Consider the following 21967-nt stretch of genomic DNA (forward strand, 5'->3'; position numbering starts at 1 on the left):
GACTTGTGTAGATACCTAGTTCATGAGAAGATTATCAAGTTTTCCTAAGTCGTAAAGCAAGTCTCTGCGTAGATCTATGCTCCTTCTCACCCTACCGCAACCAACCACTGATCCCAACAGTCGGGCAAACTACTTCATGAATCCAGGAGAAAGATGACTCCACGGTGCTCCAGATGTCTGCTTTGATGTTTGAAATTCAAAACTCCCTGACTCTCGCTTCCGACTATAAAATTGAAATATGGACTTTGCAAGGTGCTGTGAGGATTATGCAATGTTTCTGCGTATACACAAATAACTTACATACCACATATACAGAAAAATGTTTCATCCTCTCCTGTGTTCTAAACAGCACTGTGGCCCTTCTATGAACCATCTCCCAGCTTCTTGTTCTTCCTTCAGAGCCCCGTGCTACCCCATTACTTAGGGGACCACGGCCTCACTCCAAGAACGTATCTGAGCCCCGCTTTGTGGATCAAGTCTTCAAATCTCAAACTCCCTCATTCCCACCTATAAATGTACCTACATAGCCACCAGGCTTTTTTTCTCAGAGGATCAGTGTTTCTGATTCCAGGACATATACATTCCCCACTCGCTCTTACTTCTTTGAGTTCTCTCTCTCCATTGCTCTTTCTCTTTGCCTGCAAATGAGTTCAAGTGTTCTCCACCTGACGAAAAACGTTTCTGTCTCACCAACCTCTCCAAATGCTCCCTCTCTCCCCCGCCTCTACCATGTGGGGCTAATTTTAGCTTCTGCATTGTTCTTGAATCCATCTGCTTCTCTTCACCTTCATTCCCAGGATCCCTGTCCAGACCATCATACCACCTGGACTCTTCCACTTTATTCAAAAATGCAGATGTCTTACCATCTAACATTAGCGGTTACCTAATTATTCTTTGACCCAAATCCGTATGAGAGAGAAGACCCAGCGTGGCCTCCTGCCATGATCCCTTGTCTCACTGGATCCACATTCATGAGGCTCTGCACTTGCTCTCCCTGTGACCTGGACTCTTCCGGTCTCTGCTCCCCACCCCCACACCCCCGCCGACCACATCGCTCCTATTCACCCCTCAGGGCTGTGCTTGCAGCCTCAGGGAGCCTTCTTTAACCCCCAGATCACGGCATGCTCCTATGCTATGCACCATGTTTCCCCCTGCGAAGCCCTGACCCGGTTTGTGAGGATACGCTTCCTTTGTGTCATTATTTGATCAGTGCCTCTCTCTCCCACGAGACAATAACATCTATGAGCGCAAAACCGATGTCATCTTTGCCCACATTTATGTCTACAACAAATGACACAGTGTCTGACCCTTCTTAGGAACTCAGCAAACATTCACTCTTGTCAAATGTTAACCTCCCAGAAAGCAAAGTCTAGACTAGCTGTCCCTACTCCCTAATTCCCATCCTCTGCTTATCACTAATAACCTTCTAATGGTCAGTCCGGTGTGTTCTTTGAGTCCCATCCAACTTGAAGACACCATTCCCCTGGATCCCCTCTTCTTACTCTTTCAATCCTGACCCCCCACCAAGTCCTGACTTTCTTCTTGCTCTTATCTTTCCATTCTACGACACCAATTTCTTTTTTCTTCTTCTTTTTTTTCCTTTTTTTTTTTTTTTTGAGATGGAGTCTCGCTCTGTGGCCCAGGCTGGAGTGCAGTGGCGCAATCTCGGCTCACAGCAAGCTCAGCCTCCCGGGCTCATGCCATTCTCCTGCCTCAGCCTCCCGAGTAGCAGGGACTACAGGTGCCCACTACCACGACCAGCTAATATTTTTGTGTGTGTGTGTGTGTTCTTAGTAGAGACGGGATTTCACCATGTTAGCCAGGATGGTCTCGATCTCCCGATCTCGTCATCTGCCTGTCTTGGCCTCCCAAAGTGCTGGGATTACAGGCGTGAGCCACCGCACCCAGCCAATTCTATGACACCAATTTCTTAACCTTTGGAAACCACTATGAATCTGATCACAAGTTAAGGATGCACTCCATCATAGCACGCCAAATGGAAATGCACAGAAAATATTGCTTTTTTTTTTTCTTTTCCTGTTGTCGCTCTGTTACTCAGGCTGGAGTGCAGTGGTGCGATCTTGGCTCACTACAACCTCCACCTCTTGAGTTCAAGCAATTCTTGTGCCTCAGCCTCCCAAGTAGATGGGATTACAGGTGCACACCACCACACCCGGCTAATTTTTGTATTTTTAGTAGAGGTAGGGTTTCACCACGTCGGCCGGGCTGGTCTCAAAGTCCTGACCTCAGGTGATCCACCCACCTCAGCCTCCCAAAGTACTGGGATTATAGGCATGAGCCACTGGGCCCAGCTGCTTCTAATTGCTGGTGGTTATGGAGCCCTGGACACCAGTCACCTAGGCCACAGAAGAGTCAGTGAAGGACCTCATTGACTTGTGTCATCAACCAGGCTGGTGCAGTGGCACGATCTTGGCTCACTACAGCCTGTGCCTTTCAACCGTCACCCCCTTTAAGCTGCCACCTTTGTCTGCTAAATCTCCATTTCTGCGCTGACTTCTCTTGAGCTCAAGGCCTGATTTCTCATCCATATTTGCTCTCTCTTCCTAGATGTCTCACAAGCACCGTCAACAAAGAAACTTATTTATTTCCCCAAACTCGCTGTTTTTATGCTGTGTCTAGCTTGAGCTCTTGCCCCGAGCTAGGTAGCTGTTTTTAAAGAGGTCCTCTTATTCAACCATGGAATCTCTATAATGTCATCCAGGATCCTTCCCACAATGGAAAAACTTTATTTCCTCAATCTAATTTTCACATAGTTTTTCAAAATGCACTCAACATCTTTCCTGAGAACAAACCAATTCCGGAACAAAATAATTAGTAACACTGACACACGCTGAAGAAAGGAACAAGGAAACCATTTGAACAGCTCCCCTCCTCACCCCACTCCAATATTCCCACCGCCAGGAACGGACCAAACGTGCTAAGGGACCAATGAAGAAGCCGATGGAGTCCTCGCATGAAATAGAGAGGGAAAGAAATGCTACTCATTCCACACACATTCCAACCCCAGGAAGGCCCTCCTCCCTCATCTAGCCACTGTAATATCTCAATTATTCTCCAGAACAGCAACCAGGCTGGTTGGCCTCCTCTCCGACCTCATATTCTCTCAAACTAACACCCAGTTCTCTTCTAGTCATTCTACCAACCTGCCATTCTTCCTCGCTGTGTTTTGAGTTTTCAAATTCTTCCTTGCGGCCCAGAACAAATGACTCATAGATGGGGAGTCTGTCACCGCCAACTGCCCCTCTCTATTTAAAAACAGAGCTCAAGTTCTACCTTTTCAACAACGCCTTCCCTGATTCAGTGATGTCAGCAAATGCTTACCAGGCAGTATGATGTGTGCTGTGTCCTGTGTGGAGCCTGAATGTACTAGAATAGAGAGGAGATCAAAAGATGAAACTAACATGGCCTCTGGCATCAAGGTATTTCTAGGCCAGCAGAACAATTTTCCTTTTTAAAATAATAAAAGGAAGTAAAACTCTAGGCTGATAAAGACACAGGCTAATATTATAGTACAAGCTGAGGCAAAAAGTAACGTGTACTTTCTCTGAAACTGCATTTTACTTGTACTCCTGTGATTTTATGATTCTCCTATGATAATCTGTATCCACAGCTGGTTTGGAAACTGTCTGAGGGCAGGAACTGTATTTTTGCCTGTCTCTAGTGAAGCTTCGGGAATAAGCCTTAGAGCAGAAGAAAGCTATGGCAGACAGCAGAGGGACAGAGGCCACAGGTCATCCTACCATGATCCTACCACGGAACCAGTTTTTCTAAAGGCAGTTCCCCTCATCCTTACCACAAGATAGTAGCAAATCATAACAAAGCCTCAAATTAACCAGAACCTTTCTTCTTTAAGGACTGAATCATTTACACACCAAAGGATATGAAGTAGAATTTTGTCCAATGCTGTATTCAATTGCCTTGGTCTCCTAGAATTCTAATTTGATGCCGAGATTAAATACATCTTCCCAGATATTCCAGTGGCAATTGAGAAGTACAATTTAAGAAAAATGAATTGAAGTATCTATGTCTAAACCCCACCTTTACTAGCCCATCAAGGTGATGGTGATTTCAGGTCAAAGCAAGGCCAGCGAGGTGAAGCTAAGAAGACACGACTGGGCTGCAGGGCTGCAGGACCACGGTGTCTAGCCAGCTGTTACAGTAGGTGGTTCACGGACAGCTGTGAGTCACACAGGACTGCAGCGGCAGCTCTTGACCAGTACTGTAGGCGCTAAGATCCGGTATTTGCTCTTAGACCGTGGGAGCAAAGACTAACAAGGAAAATACACCAGAACAGCTGGGAAATAAATTCCCTTCTGGCCTGCACAAAAAGGGTCCCTGCCAAGTCATTTTCCATCCTGGAGCCAGGGGAGGTCTAGGAAGGATATGCGCTTTTCTGTCCTTCAAATCCTTTAGCCTTCCCTCCAGTTTTACTTATCACTTCCCACCCCTCCCCACACCCCTGCTAAAATGATACTAGGCTTTGACTCTTTCGTAACACAAAGCTTGACAAAAATATATGACTGGACAAGCAACTTTTAAAACGTCATTTTAGCATATTTCTTTTTCTTTCTTTTTTTTTTTTTTTGAGACGGAGTCTCACTCTGTGGCCCAGGCTGGAGTGCAGTGGCCGGATCTCAGCTTACTGCAAGCTCCGCCTCTCGGGTTCATGCCATTCTCCTGCCTCAGCCTCCCAAGTAGCTGGGACTACAGGTGTCCGCCACCTCGCCCGGCTAGTTTTTTGTATTTTTTAGTAGAGACGGGGTTTCACCATATTAGCCAGGATGGTCTCGATCTTCTGACCTCGTGATCCACCCGTCTCGGCCTCCCAAAGTGCTGGGATTACAGGCTTGAGCCACCGCACCCGGCCTTTTTTTTGTTTTTTTTTTGAGATGAAGTCTCGCTCTATCACCCAGACTGGAGTGCAATGGCACCATCTCGGCTCACTGCAACCTCCGCCCTCCCTCGTGCAGAGGGAAGGGGTTCCAAGTGGATCCCTTCGTTCGTGGTGAGATGTGGTTGGTTTTACAGATGAACTCGAGAAGGTGGTGTCTGATTTACACAGGGCACAAAGGATTGGTGGGACCAGGTGACCCATTCACATAGCGTGCAAAGAAGCTGGCCACCCCACCCCAATTTTTTTTTTTTTTTTTTTTTTTTTTTTTTTTTTTTGAGACAGAGTCTTGCTCTGTCACCCAGGATGGAAATGCAGTGGCATGATCTCGGCTCACTGCAACCTCTGCCTCCCAGGTTCAAGAGATTCTTCTGCCTCAGCCTCCCGAGTTGCTGGGATTACAGGCATGCGCCACCATACCCAGCTAATTTTGGATTTTTAGCAGAGACAGAGTTTCACCATGTTAGCCAGGCTGGTCTCGAACTCCTGACCTCAGGTAATCCACCCGCCTCAGCCTCCCAAAGTGCTGAGATTATAGGTATGAGCCACCATGCCCAGCCCCTAGTCTCTCATTATGCAGGTGGGGTCTCTATCTGGCCAGCACCATGTAGCCTGCTTCTTTACTACACATGTGGGGACAAAGAAAAGGGGAGAGAGCCTCTGTGTTGAACATACCTGACTTCTGGGTAGCCCTTTTCTATTGGCACAGCTGCTGGCATTTGCCTATGCAAGTTTCCAGCTCGCTTATCTATGCTTGCAGCTTGATTTTTCAGGCTGCTTTTTGTTAGAAAAGAAATTATTTGGAGGCTGCTTTTATTAAAAGAAAATTCTGCTGAGGACTCTCTTACCCTCCCTATCTGCCTAAGTAATTTCTTTTTAACACCTGTATCAATCTCTCTGTCTCCTTATCCAGATCCAGGAAAGGTGAGCCCACAAGAAAAGGAGACTAAAGTTCTGATAGAGGAACTTTTACTATAGGCTACCAGTCATTCTTTCCAGGGATGACGTGTGCAAGACTCACCTGCATAACAAGACAGCCTTTCTCACCCATGCCTTTCCTCCTGGCGACCCCCATGACCTGTCGCCACCTCCCGCCTAGAGCTTCAGGTGTCTAGTCCTCTCTGTACGGTGTAAAAACTGCAGTCATCTGGCCCTTCTTTGAGTCTTATACTTGTGTGGCTCCCTGTGCATGTACACAGAATGAATGTGTGTGCTTTGGTTCTGTTAGCCTTCTACTGACAGTTCACGTTGTAGACTCAAATGATCAAACCTTCAAAAATGGGGAAAGGAAATTCCCTTTGCTCCTACACCCCTCTCTTGGTTTCAAGAGAGCCATGAAGAGCTTCACCAGGGAACTGTCAGTTCTCTTGGGAAACCACCCAGATTCCAGCTACAACTTTGTAGGATCAGAGTAAACCAGCCTACAGAAGAATGCATGCCTCAGCCGGGCGTGGTGGCTCATGTCTGCAATCCTGGCACTTTAGGAGGCCGAGGCAGGTGGATCACCTGAGGTCAGGAGATCAAGATCAGCCTGGCCAACATGGCGAAACCCTGTCTCTACTAAAAATACAAAAAATTTAGCCGATACAAAAAAATTAGCCGGGTGTGGTGGTACATGCCTATAATCCCAGCTACTCGGGAGGCTGAGGCAGGAGAATTGCTTGAACTTGGGGAACAGAGGTCACAGTGAGCCGAGATCATGCCACTGCACTCCAGCCTGTGGGATAGAGTAAGACTCCGCGCCCCCACCTAAAAAAAGAAGAATGCATGCCTCTTAGGACCTCCAGTTTAGCATTCAATGCTTAGTTAAAAGTAACTTTTGACCCAGGTAGTATTTTCTTTAAGTGAGCTCAGTGATAAATGCATTTTCTGGATACAAGTATCTGACAACATATCTTACTTTATTAACATTAGTGTTGGGGGCACACACACCTTTTCAGTTTCAGTAGCACTTTGTCTGAGCTGGTTCTTCCTATGAGATGTTATCTACAACATGTACTGGGGTATTCCTATATAAAGAATATTATTTTAGTGGGGAATTTGCAAAACTCATAATCAAGTTGGGGGAACGTATACAAACAACTTATGCATATACATAAATAATGGACACCCACTCTCTCACTCTCTCTTTTTTGTTGTTGTTGTTGTTGTTTTTGAGACTGAGTCTTGCTTTGTTGTCCAGGCTGGAGTGCAGTGGCACAATCTCGGCTCACTGCAAGCTCCGCCCCCCAGGTTCAAGCAATCTTCCTGCCCCAGCCTCCCAAGTACCTGGGACTACAGGCGTGGGCCACCATGCCTGGTTAATTTTTATATTTTTGACTTCAGGTGGTCCATGGTGCCCTGGCCTCCCAAAGTACTGGGATCACAGGCATGAGCCACTGTACCCAGCCTTTTCTTTTTTTTTTTTTCAAAAGAAAAGATAGAGTCTCACTATGTTGTCCAGGCTAGCCTCAAATTCCCAGGCTCAAGCGATCCTCCCACCTTAACTTTCTAAGTATGAACACACTCTTTTTTTTTTTTTTGAGATGGAGACCTGCTCTGTTTCCCAGGCTGGAGTGCAGTGGCCCGATCTCGGCTCACTGCAACCTCCCCCTCCAAGGTTCCAGCGATTCTAGCAATTCTCCTGCCTCAGCCTCCTGAGTAGCTGGGATTACAGGCACCTGGCTAATTTTTTGTATTTTTTTTTTTTTAGTAGAGACAGGGTTTCACCATGTTGGCCAGGCTGGTCTCGAACTCCTAACCTGAAGTGATCTGCCCACCTCAGCCTCCCAAAGTCCTGTGATTACAGGCGTGAGCCACCACGCCCGGCCAAACACTCTTTTGATTGTTTTTTTCCAGTTAGATCTGATCTGCTGGTAGCTTTCAGCATCACCCTAGCCCCTTAGCTTTCTTCCCTTTAGGCATGCCAAAATAAAGATCAGGACATTGAGAAAGGCAGAGTAGCATAAAGCTACAGAAAGGAAAATATGAAATTAATAACATCTCACTTATCCAAGAATCACATATGTAGTTACCTTAGCTAATTGGAACTCTGTTGACAAAAAGGGAAAGAAAACACAAAAAGGTATTTCAGTAGTGAAATTAGAAGTGATAAAGCTAATGCAGCAAATATTACATACACAGAGAGGCAGACACAGGGGAATACGTGGTCATTGCTCAGAAGAGAAATGAAAGTTTTTTATTTAAAAAATAGTACACTGGCTGGATGCAGTAGCTCACGTCTGTAATCCCAGCCCTTTGGGAGGCTGAGGTGGGCGGATCACTTGAGGTCAGGAGTTCAAGACCAGCCTGGCCAACGTGGTGAAACCCCATCTCTACTAAAAATACAAAACTTAGCCAGGCGTGGTGGCGCGTGCCTGTGGTCTCAGCAACTTAGGAGTCTGAGGCAGGAGAATCACTTGAACCTGGGAGGTGGGGGTTGCAGTGAGCCGAGATCATGCCACTACACTCCAGCCTGGGTGACAGAGCAAGACGCTGTGTCAAAAACAAACAAACAAACAAACAAAAAACAATAGTACATGGACTCAAAAAGCTTATTCATGAAGAGCAAGCTGGTGCAGAGTCAAAAGGTCTAACACTCCCAAACCTGTGAAAATCCCAATTGTGAAATCCCAGTTTCACACCTATGGCTGTAACAGTCTAGAAAAGTTACTAGCACATAGTAGGCCCTCAATATGCATTCACTGGTGAATGATGGACAGCAACTACTCTCCTAAATAAGGAGCCAAGACCTCAATAAACAGATAGATTGTACTGAATGTAATTTTAGTTAGGGATAACTAACTAAATGTAGAGTAACATTGTACTTTTTTTCCAAAAAGCTCACTATAAAAAGAAGTTTCCTGGCCAGGTATAGTGGTTTGCACCTGTAGTCCCAGCACTTTGGGAGGCTGAGGTGGGCAGATCACTTGAGGCCAGGAGTTCGAGACCAGCCTGGCCAATATGGTGAAAATAAAAATATATAAAAATTAGCCAGGCATGGTGGTGCACACCTGTAACCACAGCTACTTGGGAGGCTGAGGCAGGAGAAGCACTTAAACTGAGGAAGTGGAAGTTGCAGTGAGCTGAGATCATGTGACTGCACTCCAGCCTGGGCAATACAGCAAGACTGTCTCAAAAAAACCAAAATGTTTCCTGTATAATGAAGCCAGCATCAGACAGGGAAAAGTTAATTGGTTCTAAAGTGGAACCTGAGTTGTTGTCTACTGCAGGAGAAGTGGAATTAAATGGAATTCTGCTATGTGGCAGCAGGAAGCGGCCAATGTAGAATTCTATACGAAAGGGCAATTTTAATTTCCATTCCTTTGGGGTAATAGATGGGATTTCTTTACTACATACATAAGTTGAAGAATATTCCCTCTCACATATCACACTACATATTTTCCTTAATTTATAATGTAAACTCCACAAGGGCAGGAAGTTGGGGCTGTATATACGCTACCGTGTCCCAGTGCCCAGAGTGGTCCTTGCAGAGTAGGGGATCAATAGCGGAATGAATGGAGTCATATTGGCTAGGTGGCAAGACCTCTCCTAGACCAACACATAGCAGGCCTCTCCGACGTGAGGCACACTGAGTTTGGCAGGTTCCGGGAGTGTCAACGTGGAAGGTGAGGTGTGTCCCTGCCTTCATGGAGCTTATAGTCTGGTTTAGAGGAGATATCAAAATACAGCAAGAGTCCTGGCACAGTGGCTTATGCCTGTAATCCCAGCACTTTGGGAGACCGAGGAGGGTGGATCACTTGAGGTCAGCAGTTCAAGACCAGCCTGACCAACGTGGCGAAACCCTGTCTCTACTAAAAATACAAAACTTAGCCAGGCGTGGTGACATGTGTCTGTATTCCCAGCTACTCGAGACTACCTTTATAAGAGCTTTGGAGTTCACAAAGTGATTTTGTATATAGCATCTCATTGGATTCTCCCAGCAATCTCATGGAAATGGCCAGACAAGTTTGATAATGCTCATTTATAAGTGAAGAAAAGGACTCAGAGAGGTAAACTGAAATCGTGCGTTTTCACACAATTAATAAGGAGAGTGCCCAGCCTAGAACCCAGGTGTTTAGACTTCCGGTCTACTGCTCTTTCCGTTAAATCACAACTTTGCCGTTTCATTTACATCCCAGATTTACCAGTCTCATTGGAACTGATCTCCTTCCTAATCAGTTCCTTCTCCTACTTTCTCCCTTTTCTAAATTGTGAATAAACTGAAGGACTTGAGAAGTCATAACCTGGCCGGTGAGAACACACGCAAATATGGAATTTGAAAATAGTTACAGAATAATGCACACATGAATGAAGGGTGAGTTTGTGCTTAGTAGGTAAATTCCTAAAGGAATCAATCGACGTAATTCAAAATAAACCTAAGTAGGCCGGGCACAGTGGCTCACACCTGTAATCCCACACTTTGGGAGGCCGAGGCTGGCGGATCACCTGAGGTCAGAAAATCAAGACCAGCCTGGCCAATGTGGCAAAACCCTGTCTCTACTAAAATTACAAAAAAAAAAAAAAAAATTTAGCTGGGCGTGGTGGCTCGTGCCTGTAATCCCAGCTACTCAGGAGTCTGAGGCAGGAGAATTGCTTGAACCCGGGGGATGGAGGTTGCAGTGAGCCGAGATCGCACCACTGCACTCCAGCCTGGGTGAGAGAGCGGGGCTCCATCTCACAAAATAAATTGAATAAAATAAACCTAAACAAACACTAGGAACACTATTAAGTAACTAAGAACTTTCTAATGTGAATTTTATTTATAATTTTGAAGGAAAGGGAGGGATAAAAACGACAGGAATGAACAGTGCCATTTACTCCTTTTTATCTGGCCCGGAACGAAATGTACTTGTAAATACTAGGAGTACATGTTGTTTTTATTTAACCAATTAGTCACAGGTTAAATGAAGCAACTAAAAAAAAAAAAAAAAAAGTTTCTGCAAGAAGGGATCTACAGGATAGGTGCTGGTCATTGGAGAAATATAAATAAATGAATCGCAAAATATGGAGACTAGGAAAACAAAATCATGTGGAAGTAAACCTGGCAACTTCACTCTCACTGTTACTTAAGAATTCCTCTCACAGAAAATGTGAAATCTCACAGTAATCTCATGGTAAATAAACGGCTCTGTGTAAAAAAATAGCCGAACACCAAAAGGTTTGCCCAATCTGTCTCCACGTTTCCAAGTTTATTCCCAATATTCCCGGGTTCGCCGTGGTGCTGAGCCTTCCTAGGGTGCGTTGCCACAGCTGTAATTGTGCATACTTCAGGGAATCAGAGATTCTGCTGTCTGGGATTCCTGGGGTAAAGTCTGTTCAAGTTACAGGAAGGCCCCCGCTTCACTTTCTTCATGCTAGAAAAGTCTAGAATTCATTTTGTACAAGTCACATCTGAGAGCGCAGCCAGATCTAAAGCATTTTTTCACTTGAACAAAGGAGCAGCCATCTCCAAAGTCCAGTCCAACCTGAAATACCAGATTTCCTGACGAGAAGTCTGCCCCATGCTTGCCCAGTGCCTTGTTTAACCCCTTCCTTCCCTCAAGTCCTCAGGAATCTACCTTCAAACACCATCAAGGTTTTTTTGAATTTAAAATATGCATATATGTATATATCTATATCTTTTAAATTCAAATAACCTACGTGTGTCTGTACACACACACACATTTTTTTACCTGTATGTATGTTTAAATATATACATAACTTGAGCCCAGGAGTTTGAGGCTGCAGTGAGCCATGATTGCACCACTGCACTCCAGCCTGAGTGACAGAGAAAGACTCTGTCTCAAAAAAAAAAAACCAATTATACATAAAAAGACAAAAACGAACAGATGTTGGCAAGGTTGCAGAGATAAGGGAATGCTTGTACGCTATTGGTGTGAATGTAAGTTAGTTCAGCCACCATGGAAAGCAATTTGGAGATTTTTCAAAGAACTTAAAACAGAACTAACCTTTGAGTCAGCGATCCTGCTACTGGGTATATACCCAAAGGAAAATAAATAATTCTACAAAAAAGACATATGCACTTGTATGTTCATTGCAGCACTATTCACAATAGCAAAGATCCGGAATCAACCTAGACGTCCATCAACAGTGGACTGGATAAAGAAAATGTGGTACATATACACCATGGAATACTATGCAGCCATAAAAAAGAATGAAATCATGTCCTTTGAAGCAACATAGCTGCAGCTGGAGGCCATTTCTTAAGCAAATCATGGGCAACGGAACATCAAAGACTCCATTTTTCTCACTTCTAGGTGGGAGCTAAATATTGAGTACACATGGACATAAAAATGGGAGCAACAGACACGAGACTGCTAGAGGGAGGAGGAGGAGAGAGGAACAAGGGTTAAAAAACTACCTCTCCAGTACTATGCACACTACCTGGGTGATGGGATCATTTGTACACCAAGCCTCAGCAACACGCAATTTACCCAGGTAACAAACCAGACCATGTATCCCTTGAACCTAAAATAAAAGTTAAATAATAATAATAGTAATAATAATAATAATGACAATAATGTCTTCACTGTCAGGAGTTTAAGGTCTTGTGATTCTTCTTCATCATACTTGAAACATGCAATTAAAACTTATTAGATATAAAAGTTTTAGCTATGAAAATCTTGTAATCAGGCCAGGCATGGTGGCTCACGCCTGTAATCTTAGCACTTTGGGAGGCGGAGGTGGGGGATCACCTGAGGTCAGGAGTTCGAGACCAGCCTGGCCAACATGGTGAAACTCCGTCTTTACTAAGAACACAAAATTAGCCTGGTGTGGTAGCGCATGCCTGTAATCCCAGCTACTTGGGAGCTGAGCAGGAGGAATCACTTGAACCTGGAGGTGGAAGTTGCATGAGCCGAGATCACCCATTCCACCCAGCCTGGCAACGAGTAAACTCCGTCAAAAAAAGAAAAAAAAGAAAAGAAAAAAGAAACCAATCTTTAATCAGAAAAATGTGGAATCTGAAAGCATAAATCCTTTTATAAAAACTAATAAACTAAATAAATGCAAGTAAGATGATGATACACCTCATTTTTCTTTTCTTTTTTTTTTTTTTTGCTATAAAGTAGGAAAGATTTTTTTTTAATAAAGATCAGCACTCATTGAAATAGCAAAAATATAGAGGAAATGAACAACTCAACATGTTGGTTAGAGTGTAAATTAGTTTAACTTATTTGGAAGGTAAGCTAGCAATTGGTATCCAAAGATTCCATCATTTCCTTTGATCTGACCATTCTGCCTTGATCAATTTTTTCTAAGGAAAAAATTAAACATGTACAAAAAGTTTGGGGTGAAAAGTTGTTCATTTCAGGATCATTTATAATGGTCAAAATTAGAATGAGCCATGCACTTGAGAACTGAGAAAATAAACTGCTGTCCCCGATTGGTATGGTCACGGAAAGAAGCATCAGAGTGTGTGTGTGTGTGTGTGTGTGTGTGTGTGTGTGTGTGTGTGATGGAGTCTCACTCTTGTCGCCCAGTCTAGAATGCAATGGCCAGTTCCCGGCTCACTGCAACCTCTGCCTCCTGGGTTCAAGCCATTCTTCTGCCTCAGCCTCCCAAGTAGCTGGGACTGCAGACACACGCCACCACACCCTGCTAATTTTTGTATTTTTAGTACAAACAGGGTTTTGCCATGTTGGTCAGGCTGGTCTCCTACTCCTAACCTCTGGTGATCCGCCCACCTTGACCTCCCAAAGTGCTGGGATTACAGGCTTGAGCCACCGCGCCCGGCCAGAAATGTTTAATTATCACTTTTAGTTCTGCTGAGTACGTTAATATGAGGCAGGCAATCTAGGCGCTGCATTCTTCAGAAACAGAATATATTAGTTTAAAAAACTGTAGGTAATCTACCAGTCAGTCAAGGCTCTGACTAAAATGACTAAAACCCAAGAAGTACATTAAACTTTTCTGCCCAAGAATATAAAATTCCAGCCTAGCGCGGTGGCTCATGCCTGTAATCCCAACACTTTGGGAGGTTGAGGCAAGCGGATCATTTGAGTTCAGGAGCTCGTGACCAGCCTGGCCAACATGGTGAAATCCCATCTCTACTAAAATTACAAAAAATTAGCTGGGTGTGGTGGCGTGCATGTGTAATCCCAGACGCATGGGAGGCTGAGGCAGGAGAATCGCTTGAACCCAGGAGGCAGAGGTTGCATTGAGTCGAAACCGCACCACTGCACCCCAGCCTGGGCGACAGAATGAGACTCCTTCTTAAAAAAGAAAAAGAATATAAAATTCCTTTGTTTGAAAATTTTTATTTTCCTGAGGAAAACACTATGGATAACTAGCAATTTCTTACAACTGATTTTACATTATGCAATTATTTATTTCACAGACGAATATAGCAATAATTTAAATAAAATATTTTTAAAGTATTTTCACAAATAAAATCTATGCAATTTACATAATGACTTCCTCATGGGACGAATAAAGTGCTCGGTTAGTATTATTTATTGTCACAGCCGAGAGCTTTACATATATCGATTCACTAAATCTTCAGCCTTATGCAGTGGGCCCTGTTATGATCCCCATTTGACAGATGGCATGCCAAAGTACAGGCAGCTTAAGTAATTTCCCCAGATAACCCAGACAGGAAATGCCGGAGGCAGAACTGGAATCCAGGCAGTCAGCATTCAGAGCCAGAGGCCTCAACCACTGTGCAACCCTGTTTTTAAAATGCAATAATTATATACAAATATCATAATTAAAACGCATGTAACCTAGATTAATATTTAGAATACACTGGGATTTTGGTTCACTAGAAGCAGGAGAGGGGCCATGCGTGGTGGCTCCCACCTGTAATCCCAGCACTTTGGGAGGCCAAGATGGGCAGATCACTTGAGGCCATGAGTGTGAAACCAGCCTGGCCAACATGGTAAAATACTGTCTCTACTAAAAATACAAAAATTATGTGGGCATAGTGGTGCACATCTGTAATCCCAGCTACTCAGGAGGCTGAGGCATGAGAATCAGTTGAGCCTGGGAGGCGGAGGTTGCAGTGAGCCGAGATTGAGCCATTGCACTCCAGCCTAGGCAACAGAGTGAGACTCTGTCTCAAAAAAAAAAAAAAAAAAATTAGCCGGGCATGGTGGTACATGCCTGTAATCTCAGCTACTTGGGAGGCTGAGGCAGGAGAATCTGTTGAACCTGGGAGGTAGAGGTTGCAGTGAGCAGAGATTGCACCACTGCACTCCAACTTGGGCAGCAGAGTGAGACTCCATCTCAAAAAGAAAAAAAAAAGAAGAAGAAGCAGGAAAGGGAGGAAAGAGATGATCAAGGAAGGCTTATCCAGGAGGTGTTGATGCCAAGGCATCCACAGAGGTCCCAGGTCGGGGAGGCAGGCTGGTGAAGAACATTCTAGACCAAAAGTAAAGTTTAACTGAAAGGACAAACCATGGTTTGTCCCTGAGGTTAGAACACCTGCAAATGCAGAAGGAATGATGGGCAGTGATTTAAGAGGCCAGGGTTCTGTGTCTGACCTTGCCTTTATTTTGTGCCTGAGTCTTATGTTGTCTTTTGTTTTATTCTGTGAGAAGTGAAGATGGGAGGATTTTGAGTGGCAGCGTGACATGATCAGGTATTGTTTTCAAAACAGTCATCACCCAGGTGGCAGTGTGAAAGATGGATTGCAGGATGGAAGATCTTGGAATCAAGAACACCAGTTAAAAGGCAAGAGATACAGCAGCTGCAGGCAGCTGGACTGCAGGGAAGGGATGAATGAAGAGTCTTTTAGCAGCCGGAAATCAAGGCTTTGATCCCTAATTAGATCTGAAGGATTAAAAGAACAGTAACAGGCCTGGTGGGGTGGCTCATGCCTATAATCCCAGCACTTTGGGAGGCCGAGACGGGCAGATCACCTGAGGTCAGGAGTTCAAGACCAGCTTGACCAACACGGAGAAACCCCATCTCTACTAAAAATACAGAATTAACCAGGTGTGGTGGTGCATGCCTGTAATCCCGGCTACTTGGGAGGCTCAGGCAGGAGAATCGCTTGAACCCGGGAGGCAGAGGTTGTGGTGAGCTGAGATCGCACCATTGCACTCCAGCGTCCAGCCTGGGCAACAAGAGTGAAATTCCATCTCAAAAAAAAAAAAAAAAGAACAGTAACAGTGTGACAAACATAATTGACTAAAGAAAAACTAGTTACACACATATGCATCTATTTTAGAGGTATCATGGTGATATGGTTTGGCCGTGTCCCCGCCCAAATCTCATCTTGAATTCCCACATGTTGTGGGAGGGAGCTTGTGCAAGGGAACTCCTGTTTTGAAAACCATGGATCTTGTGAGACTTATTCACTACTACCAGAACAGCATGGGAAAGACTTGCTCCATGATTCAGTTACCTCCCACTGGGTCCCTCTCTTTGCCTGCCGACATCCATGTACGACATGACTTGCTCCTCCTTGGCTTCCACCACAATTATGGGGCTTCCCCAGCCATGTGGAACTGTAAGTCCAATTACACCTCTCTCTTTTGTAAGTTGTCCGGTCTCGGGTATGTCTTTACCAGCAGTGTGAAAATGGACTAATACACATGGTAAGTAAACTACTTTTCATAAGACCACTTAGGTTCCTAAGAGGGGAGTCTATTTTTTTTCCCTCCTGACATTCCTTTTCCTTATAATAACATCCTGAACCACAATTATTCTGATTTCTCTATTAATTACTAGGTCACCTCAAAGGAAGCAAAATATGAAAAGCAGAGAATTTGCTTCTCCAGAATTATGCCTTTGCATAATCATCGAAATTGCATCATTTTGAAGAACCCATATTGAATGTAGCCAATTCTCAAATCTTGTTTTTTTGTTTGTTTGTTTTGTTTTGTTTGTTGAGATGGAATCTCACTCTGTCACCCAAGCTGGAGTGCAGTGGTGCGATCTCAGCTCACTGCAACCTATGCCTCCTGGGCTCAAGCAATTCCCCTGCCTCAGGCTCCCAAAGAGCTGGAATTACAGGCGCCCACCATCACAACCAGCTAAGTTTTGTATTTTTAGTAGAGATGGGATTTCACCTTGTTAGCCAAGCAGGTCTCGAACTCCAGACCTCAAGTGATCCACCCGCCTCAGCCTCCCGAAGTGCTGGGATTACAGGCATGAGCCACTGTGCCCGGCCTGGAATCTTATTTTTTAAAACACTTTTTTAAAAAAGATTTTCAAGTATAGAACTGACATTCTGATTTAGAAATGCAAATTCCAGCCGTAAATTCAGTTATGTTTTACGTATAAAAAATTCTAAAACAGCAACTCAAAGTACTGTTTAAAAAGTTCTAAATGACTTTTTTAGCTGTACCTGCATCCTTAAAGTAGTCAATTCAGTTTTTAAAAATACAGTATATTTAAAGGAATACGATTATAAATTTATGTTCTGAGGATAATTCAACAACCAAGTTAAGTATCTTAGTAGATAAATGTTCCTTTATTAAATGTACCTTCGTCTTAGATAAACTGCAATGGAATTCTAATTCAGGATCGCAAATTGAATAATGGTCAAAGCTGATTAAATTATGAACTAATTGGCCGGGTATGGTGGCTCATGCCTGTAATCCCAGCACTTTGGGAGGCAGAGGCAGGCGGATCACTTGAGGTCAGGAGATCGAGACCATCTTGGCCAACATAGGAAAACCCTGTCTCTACTAAAAGTACAAAATTAGTTGGGTGTGGTGGCAGACACCAGTAGTCCCAGCTACTCCGGAGGCTGAGGCAGAGAATAACTTGAACCCCCAAGGCAGAGATTGCAGTGAGCCGACATTGTGCCGCTGCACTCCAGCCTGGGTGACAGAGCAAGACTCTGTCTGAAAAATAAAAAATATGAACTAATAAACATATTTTTCAATTAAACAATAAAAGCCTTTGAAAACTACTAAAGCACTAAAAAATAATAATAATAATAATAAAATTTAAAAATTAGCCTTAAAGAATCAGAAAGCAGCATCTGAAAACCCCATCCTGGTCACAGTGCTGACAGCACTCCAGAGAGTCCCGAAGCAAATCTGCTGTTCTCAAAGACAAGACACAGATCTCTCCTAAAGCTGCAGGTCCCGACCTCCCCGGCGATGAGGCTGAATTACAGCCTAATTAAAGCCAAAGAAGAAGGCTTTGTCTCTGTCTTCTCCCAAGAGATGGAAAGGAAAAGCTGGAATTGCAATTTGCAGGATAGCCTAGACCGAGCTGTAACTCCCGCACCATCCTCTGAAGTAAAAGCTAAGTATTAAAGGAAAGGCTTTAATGGAAATATAAGACCCTGAAACAATGCCAAAGAAGGCTGTTTTAGAAAAATGACAGAGTACACATATCCTCTAAATCCAGTAACATTCCCTATTAGTAATAATTGGTGTCACCAAGCAATAATGGGCATAAGCAAAAGCACATAGGCTTCCAAGTCAGACAGACTGCCACCATTTAGTAGCTGTGTGACCTTGGGCCAGTTGCCTAACCTCTCTGACACCTCATTTTCTTCATCCACAAAATGGTAATAATTATACTTACCTTTAAGAGATGGTATAAAGGTTAAATGAAATAATATATGTAAATGAACAATGCCTCCTGGCACACAATAACCTCCAATAAACCGTCACTACAATCATTTGCCTGAAGTTTCTTCATTGGCTTTGCATTTCTAATAAATAAATAAATGTTTCCAGACTTTCTTTTTTCCTTTTACCACCAAGTGAGGTAAAGCAGATTCTGTTTTCTGTTCAACTCTACCTTTTTTTTTTTTTTAATTTAGACAGGCTGGAATGCAGTGGCGCCCTCATGGCTCACTGCAGCCTTGACTTCCTGGGCTCAAGCAATCCTCTCGCCTCTGCCTCCCAAGTAGCTGGGATCACAGGCATCAGCCACCATGCCTCGCCAATTTTTGCATTTTTTTGTAGAGATAGTTGCCTTGGCTACTATCTCATCTCCTGATTTGAATCATGGCAAAAACAGAAGCAAAAATTCTTGAGTGCCAACTTATGGGTCCTGAATACAAACAGGAAGGTGAGACCTCCATAGATGAAGCAACTAGAATGAGGTTTTAAAAATGTATCTCTGAGCCAGGCACAGTGGCTCATGCTTATAATCCCAACACTTTGGAAGGTTGAGACATGAGGATGACTTGAGCCCACTAGTTGAAGACCAGCCTGGGCGACATAGTAAGACCCTGCTTCTACAAAAAAAAAAAAAAAAAAAAAAAAAAAACTTAAAAAAAATAGTTAGGCATGGTGGCACACGCGTTGGTCCCAGCACTTGGGGAGGCTCAGGAGGGAGGGTCACTTGAGGACAAGAGTTTGAGACCAGCCTGAGCAACATAGCAAGACCCTATCTCTATGAAATAAAAAACAGGATAAAATAAATGAATCATAAATAAAAACTGTATGGTCCAGGCTGGGTGCAGTGGCTCACACCTGTAATCCCAGCACTTTGGGTGGCCAAGGCGGGTGGATCACTTGAGGCCAGGAGTTCGAGACCAGCGTGGCCAACATGGTGAAACCTTGTCTCTACTAAAAATACGAAAAAATTAGCCAGGCGCATGCCTGTAATCTCAACTACTCAGGAGGCTGAGGCAGGAGAGTCACTTGAACCCAGGAGGCAGGAGGCAGAGATTGCAGCGAGCTGAGATGGCGCCACTGCACTCCAGCCTGGGCCACATAGTGAGGCTTCATCTCAAAAAAAAAAAAAACCTGTATGGTCCAGTCCTAGATTATGTGATGTAGACTGAAATACTACAGTGATGCACAAGTGGAAACATTTGATATGGGTTCAAGCAGTGACTCTCAAACTGTGATCAAGGGTCACTTCTTTTGTTTCACTTCGTTTGGTTTGGTTTTATTTTGTTTTGTTTTACTTTCCACCCCTTCAGGAACCAAAAATCAGTCCTATTGCCCATGACTTTAACATAGCTCATGCAGCATGCAACTCATCGCAAGTTCAACAGCACCCAAAGGGGCCCATACCCCGTCGAGACTAATTCCCTGATCGCATGCTTGGGCGTTGGGGGCAATGCTAAATAAATAAAAAGTCTCTTACTCTCATTTACTTTCGATTTCTGTGCTCCTCTTCTTACAAACCGTAACAAGCAGATTTGGAACTAGTTCTAAACTCGTAGTTTGCAAACTACTCTGTGAGTTTGTCCTGATCTGGATGTAAAGGGTAGGATTTTGCTTCTTGGAGGAGCATCCCAGAAGGAGCCGTGGGAGATGAAGCCAGGTTCTAGAGGCTGGAAGGAACCCTGCATGTACTCAGGATCATTATTTTTATCACAGCTCACTACAAATCAGTAGAATTTGGGGTGGGGTATAAGATATAGCAAGAACCTCTATATTTCATAAAATGAGGGGAAAATTAATTCAGTAAGGATCCCAAAAATAACAAAAAGAAGAGAACATACACCAAGGTGTTTCCAAACCACCACCTGCCTCACTGGCTTAGCAGCAGCAGCTGAGGAGTAGAACCCAGAAGTACATTCCCACGGAGGAACAGCCAACACTTCATGTTTGCACATCCATCTCAGGAATCCTCTTAGTCATTGAAGGAAAGGAGACAGGAGTGAGTCCAAGGTTTTGGTCAAACCCTGCCTGGCATGAACTAATGAGCTCAGGCTCAGGCCACACTGCCTGGGTTCAGATCCTGGCTCATCCATTTCCTAGCTGTGCAGCCTCGGGCAAGTTGCTTGACCTCTCTTTGCTTCTGTTTCCTCAGCCATAAAGTGGGAATTACCCTTCCTCAAAGAGTAGCTGTGAAGACTGAAGGAGGTAACACATGTAAGTCCTTTAGAACAGAGCCTATTACATTGGAAGTGTTAGTTATTATTATTATTTTATCTTTTTTGAGATGGAGTCTCACTCTGTTGCCTAGGCTGGAGTGCAGTGGCACAATCTAGGCTCACTGCAGCCTCCACCTCCTGGGTTCCAGTGATTCTCCTGCCTCAGCCTCCCACGCAGCTGGAATTACAGGCGAACTCCACCACGCCTGGTTAATTTTTGTATTTTTAGTAGAGACGGGTTTTCACAATGTTGTCCAGTCTGGTCTGGAACTGCTGACCTCAGGTGATCCGCCCACCTTGGCCTGCCAAAGTGCTGGGATTACAGGTGTGAGCCACCGCGCCCAGCCATTATTATTTTTATTTTGAGACAGGGTCTTGCTCTGTCACCCAGGCTGGAGTGCAGTGATGCGATCGTGGCTTACTGTAGCCTAGACTTCCCAGGCTCAAGTGACCCTCCCAGCTCAGCCTCCTGAGTAGCTGGAACCACAGGCACACACCACCATGCCTGGCTAATTTTTTTATTTTTTGTAGAGACAGGGTCTTGTTATGTTGTCTAGATTGATTTTTTTTTTTTTTTTTTTTTTTTTTTTTTTTTTTTTTTTTTTTTTTGAAACTGAGTCTTGCTCTTTTGAGTTGCCCGGGCTGGAGTGCAGTGGTGCCATTTCAGCTCACAAGTAATTCTCCTGCCCCAGCCTCCCAAGCAACTGGGATTACTGGTGCCCACCACCAAGCCCTGCTAATTTTTTGTACTTTTAGTAGAGACAGGGTTTCCCCATGTCGGCCAAGCTGGTCTCAAACTCCTGACCTCAGGTGATCCACCAGCCTCAAACTCCTGAAGTGCTGAGATTACAGGTGTGAGCCACTAAGCCCAGCCAACTATTATTAGTACTGCTACTACTGCTACTACTACTATTTTTATTAGGCTTTTTTCTTCTTGCAGGTTCATTCCCAAGACCAATTTTAGAAGTATTTAAGAAGTCCTAGTCTAATTCAGCAGCTCAGATGAGGAACCCCCGATATTCAAAAGCCCTAAGTCTGAACAGAGCCTCTTTCATTGGCCCCCTTCTCCCAGTTAGTTGCCACTCGCAACCTTCAAAGCCCTGATAAAATCTCACCTTCTCAAGTACACTGTAGAAATTGTGTATAACTGCACGGAATTGAAACCCATCTACTCGGCCAGACGCAGGGTCTTACACTTGTAATCCCAACACTTCAAGAAGTTGAGGTGGGATTGTCTGAAGCCAGGAGTTTGAGACCAGCCTGAGCAACAAAACAAGACCCCTGTCTCTACAAAGGAAAGGAAGGGAAGGGAGGGGAGGGGAGGGGAG

The sequence above is a fragment of the Rhinopithecus bieti genome, unplaced genomic scaffold (genome assembly GCF_001698545.2).
Source record: "Rhinopithecus bieti isolate Rb0 unplaced genomic scaffold, ASM169854v2 scaffold_40368, whole genome shotgun sequence".
NCBI classification, from domain to species: domain Eukaryota; kingdom Metazoa; phylum Chordata; class Mammalia; order Primates; family Cercopithecidae; genus Rhinopithecus; species Rhinopithecus bieti.